The sequence below is a fragment of the Barbus barbus genome (assembly GCF_936440315.1).
Source record: "Barbus barbus genome assembly, chromosome: 15".
Classification (NCBI taxonomy): domain Eukaryota; kingdom Metazoa; phylum Chordata; class Actinopteri; order Cypriniformes; family Cyprinidae; genus Barbus; species Barbus barbus.
The window spans coordinates 14,801,064-14,807,063 of NC_136743.1; positions in this window are offsets into that span (position 1 = coordinate 14,801,064).

Consider the following 6,000-nt stretch of genomic DNA (forward strand, 5'->3'; position numbering starts at 1 on the left):
CAGTGGTAAACATGGCCTTGTCCCAACTTTTTTGAGATGTGTTGATGCCATGAAATTTAAAATAAACTTATTTTTCCCTTAAAATGATACATTTTCTCAGTTTAAACATTGCATATGTCATCTATGTTGTATTCTGAATAAAATATTGAAATTTGAAACTTCCACATCATTGCATTCTGTTTTTAGTCACAATTTGTACAGTGTCCCAACTTTTTTGGAATCGGGTTTGTAACAGTAGCAATTAGTGCTATGGCAACAATTTAAAAGTTAACAGCCAATGACTGCAAATAATTTCAAACAGATGAGGTATAAGACACTCAAACCTTTCTTTGTCTTCTCTGTGGTTCTTCTTACCTTGCTTTTTTCCCCTTGGTTGCTTTCCCTTCTGTTGCTTTTTTGTCTTTGTGTTTATGTAGTCAAGGTGTTCCTGACTGGTGAGAAGGTAAGAAGGAGGCTTGGCTCTTTTTCTCATGGGCCTCTCTCGTTTTGGTAATAAAATCAAGTCTCATGGGCCTCTCTTCTACCCACTGATTGTATTTTTTGCCCCATCCCTGGCGGACATCCTTTCTATCTCCTTTATGTTCCTTTCTGACCCTCGTCTTTCCTTTCTGTTTTTCATGCTGTCTTTAATAAAATGTTAAAAAGGTATGTCACAAACGCTAAAATACAATATATAATAATATAAATATTTTTTTAAAAGGAAAAACCACCAGAATTTCTACTTAAAGTCAACTCAGAAGGTGGCCCATTTTAACTGAACTTAATGGCTCAGTTTATCTTAAAACATTCAGGTAAATTGGGCCAGTAACTAAAAATTATTTTTCTTTATAAAAATCTTGATTATTTAACAAAATCAGTATTTTATCTCAGAGGGGCCATCAAGACATGGTTTATGAATCATTATTTCTAAATGTGCATTTGTTTTTTATTGATTTATCATCCTTATTATTGAGAAGTAATATTGGATATGTCAGGCCACTCACCTTGCCTTTTTCTGGTGTGGTCTCAGAATGAGGCATTGCCCCTCCCCCGTTAGCATCCTCAGACCAATAAATTCATTTGTTTAATGTCAAGTACTGTTATGGCAACAGTTTGAAATTATTTGCAGTCATTGGCTGTTAACTTTTAAAAAGATAAGACACTTCAACCTTAAATGGCCCATTTTACCTGATGGCCCAATTTGCCTGATATCACCCTATTTTAAAAAGAACACGAATTAAAAATATAAGAAGCTAGCTATAAACGACAAGCCAAAACGAATTAATTTAGGCTAAAACGAAACTGAAACCAACGTTGGGTCTCTCATTCAACACAAAATCAAATGTTTCCGTATTCGTGATGTATTTTAATGCCAAAATATTATTTATTATGTAGGCTACTTCACTCGCGTTCCAATATCCACGTAAAATGTTTTGCATAACATCACGGGTATACGGTGATAACGCTTAACGGCACAGATTTTACTACATATTTAAACTGAGCAGTGTGTTTTTTCCCATGTTTGACTGACTGTATTTTATTATGATAATGAACAGGCTGCATTATTGTCAAGGTAGTAAAGCTTAACTGTGTGCGTGCATGTGCCATCGTTAGCTGAAGTTGTGTGTGAACACCGCATGGCTGCAGACTATGAGTGGCTCCGTCTCACACGCAGCCTCAGAGGGAGAGAAATTCTCCAGTACAGAAACAGAATTGATAACGTCGGAACTTATCTATACAATGCAGGCTACAATAATAATTTAGCCGCTCGGCTCGGTACGAGGTTTTGGTACCCGTGCTTAAATGCAACATTAGCCTGAACTAGAGCTCATTGAAGGCTTGTTAACTATACAGTTACAAAAAGTTACTCACATTCTTTTTTCAAATGTTATTCTCATTCTCTCTCCAAAAGTAGCATCATATTTAACCAATGAAATACAAGGCTAGATTAAGAACAAGGATAAGAACTTAAGTCTTACCATTTTCCTGGGGAGTTACCAGGTAGTTCTCTCTTCAAAAAGTTAGCAGGCAGAGGGGGACATCACAGGGTTATCCGTTGTGCCAGTGGAATGGCAATCTGCTTGCCGCACGAGGCAGGGTCATGGTTGCTTGCAGACGCGCCTGTATATTAATCGGCCTAATTTGCAGCACAATCGGCGGATGCCGATTAATTAAAAAATGCCAAAAATCGGCCGATCAATCGGTCGACCTCTAATAAAAATGCAAATAATTCAAGATTCAAGTAAAGTTACACATTCAAGTTTTCGCTAGACCACAATAAACTACTACTACTTCCAAACAACACCTACTGAGAGCAGCGGATACAGAATGTGTCAAGAGCTGTTTACAACGGACACATTAAAAAACAGAGTGCAACAAAAAAGGCCTTGAGAGCTGAACTATTTTTAACTATTAACTTCAACTTCAAATATAATATAATGTTTTTGAAGTTATTTATTTGGGGGGCAAATCTTTGTTTCCTCTGCAAATATTGATACATGATTTATTTGATTACTTAATCGGCATCTAATGCAAATAATTTGAGATACAAAATTTTACCTATTTGACATCCTTAATTAATACAATGCCATTCTTTAGTTTGCAGTCAGTCAGCAACATTATTTGTGTTTTTGAAAACCGTTTATGCTCACCAAGCGAGTAAAAACAGTAATACTGTGAATTTTTATATTTCAATAAGTAATATATTCCAGTGATGGCAAAGATTAATTTTCAGCAGCAATTACTCCAGTCTTCCATGTCACATGATCCTTCAGAAATCATGCTGATTTGGAGCTGAAGAAACATTTCTAATTATTATCAATGTTGAACAGTTGTGCTGCTTAATGTTTTTGTGGAAACTGGAATACATTTTTGAGCAATCTTGAGCATTTATTTGAAACAGTAACCTTTTGCAACATTATAAAATGTCTTTACTGTCACTTTTGATAAATTTAATATCTCCTCGTTGAATAAAAGTAAAAAAAAATAAAAAATAAATCCTACTGAAACTTTTCAAAAGTAGTTTATGTGTTAAATGGTGTGGAGCTGCAACAGCTGCATAGAACCAAAGAAAAAACTTGTTGCCATAATGTTTGTACCCAGTCTGAATCCATACAATTACAAATGCATACTTTCTAGTCAAAGTCTTCACTTTACATTCAGTTAGCTGCTTTGAGTGGGATGAATTAACCAATGAAACCACTTTTGGGTAAAGTCAAGGCATTTATTACTTATCCAAGTATGAAGTTCCATTTTATGGAGGTTTAAATCCAATTTGGTTTACTGCTCTGGATACACCTGTTTTGATGCATTAAGTATGAATGCATCTTTAGACTATATAAACATGTCCCAAGGACATCCAAAATCAAAGCAGCACGATCTGATGCAGTGAAACAGTGCTATCTGTATTCTGCTGCTCTCAGCACAGTGTAAAGTGATTAATCCCCCTCCATAGAAATCACAGCCCTCCATTACACCAATCACACACTAAGCAGTATTATCCCGGGGTGACAACACTTGACAAATTCCCCGCTCGCCCTCACTCCTGCTTTGTGTTCCCTCCTGTTGGCACGCCTGCTATTATTCCTGATGAAAAATTAATTTCCCTTATCTGTGGCTAAGCTCTTCAATCCAAATCCGCCATACTAGCAACTCTCTATTTACAGGTATTAAGAGAACGTGCCCACACACATATTCTTGCCTGCAAACACACCAAAGATTAATTGCACGTCTTCAGGGGGTGACATCCAATTCTGAACACCTGAAAGATACTTGATACTTGAGAGAGGGAGAAAGATAACATTGTCAGCGAGTATGAGACTGACAGCGGAACAATGTCCCTGGGTAGCATCTTGCTGATCTGTCTTTCAGCTGGCCCGCACCACTCTGTTAAATGCAACCTCATCGATTCGGCTGTCTGCAGAGATTTCTCCGCATTTCTCCCCCCCCACAACCTCTATTAAGACTGACACCCTGTTATCTTCATCGGCCCGCAAAGCTCACGTGCCTCTCATCTCAGGACCTGTTATGGAGAGGAAAGAAGGGAGAGAAAGGGCGGCTACACAGGAGAGACGAGATGAAAGGAGAATGTTGTGTGATGTCGCATGGGGAAGATGGAATTCATATATGAGCTTGTTTTGAAAGGAGAAATCATAGAAAGGAAATCTTTTACCTCGATATCTAATCATGTACATATTGCTCTCACTTATATATGCAATACTATATGCACTGTACATGCAATCTATATTGTGGAAACAGCACCAATAGGCAATATGTTGTAGAGATAAAAATATGTCAGAGGTAACAGGAAATAGATTTAAAAAAATAGTGATCAATCTATTGTTTGTCTGACCAATGGAAGAGGAGGATATTAGATTATATTACTGTATATATTAATATAATTTTATTTATTAATTCAGTTTGGAAAATTACGTATCTCATTAAATCACCCCAATGTTAATTTTTGCATTTTAAAGTGTTGTTTGCAAAAATTAGTAATTTTAATAATTAACTTTAAATTCATTCATGCTTACATTATAGAAATCCTTGACACATAGCAATAAGGTGCGAGGACTGACTAATGAACTTTATTTAAAGTTTTACCATTTAGTTACTATTGTGTCACTAGTGCAGAAACAAAACAATATTTAAAAATCGGTTCTGCACATCAGTTATTGGACACTTCAAAATAAATATTTTAAAATTTTGTAACAGCCAATAATCTGTAAATCTCAAATCATGTAACACCACGTGTGATTAGTTTTTTGTTGGTAGATATTTTGGCTAATTAATTCACAGATAATAATTGTAGCTGGTATTCATGGGAAAGAACAGTACTTACAACTGGGCTGAGGTGTTTGATCACTCTAATTTTGGTGGGAACAAGCCCGTCAGAAGTTCTCGGCTCACACTTCTTCTTGCGTCCTGGCCAGACTTCATCAATACTGTACTGTTGGTTCATCTGATCTGGGACTTGCTCCATTCCCTGTAACACCACCCTGTCTGTGCCCCTCTGATGAGGCTGATTATGCTGCAGCTCTGCTGCACGGCCTGCTGGAATCCCTCGTGTCGGTGGAGCTTGTTGCCATGGTGGATGAAGTGGGGGTACTACAACCTGGTACTGGTGCTGCTGTGAAGGCAAGGGCTGGATTTCTGGATGGCGCTCCAGGACGAGACAGTGAGGGGGATTATGGAAGGGATGCTGGTGCGTAACCTTCCGAGGGCAGGAACCCAAGACACACGGCTGTTTCTGTTGATTTTGGTTGTTGTTCCAGTGTCCGCTGGAACTATCAGTTTGGAATCGCTCCTGCCGCAGATGCTTCTTGTTTGCGGCCCGTCTAGATCTCATCCGTTCTTTCTGTTTGATAACCTGCTCCCTCAGTCGCATCTGTTCCTGCAGCCTCTCCATGTAGAACGCCTCCTCTTCACACTAAGGATAACAAAACTGATAATAAACAATTCAATGGTATAATCACAACAAGCTTGGACATTTATTAGTGCTTAATTTATTTTATAATGAACACTTCATTAAAAAGAAAAATCACTATAAGTTCTTGTGTTCTGATATTGCTTAAGGCACAGACATTCTGCTAAATATAATTAAAGCTTTTTTTAAATACAAAAATCCTTGCTGATATCGGCAAATGTCTGCTGTCTGAACATGACTGAAGGAGGAGAATGCATATAGAAGACGGACTGATTGATTTTCAAAGCAAAGCTTTGAAACAGCCCTGACAGTGGCTATTGATTTCCTCCTGACTGCACTGTTAGAGGTAATAATTGGTCTAATGAACAGCTTTCACTCAGACTACCTGACCTTGAGTATGGGGTGAAAGGCTCTATTACCACACACTTTCATATCCAGTCCAGAGAAAATGAGAGAGAGAGAGCTGCTATAAAGTCTTCAAACGTATTGACCCAAAAACTGTGAAATGATGCTAAACAGTACAACACAGCTAACATAAAGGTTTTTAATTGAATAAAGTTGTGACTGTCACAGACATCATACTGACCTCTTTGTTG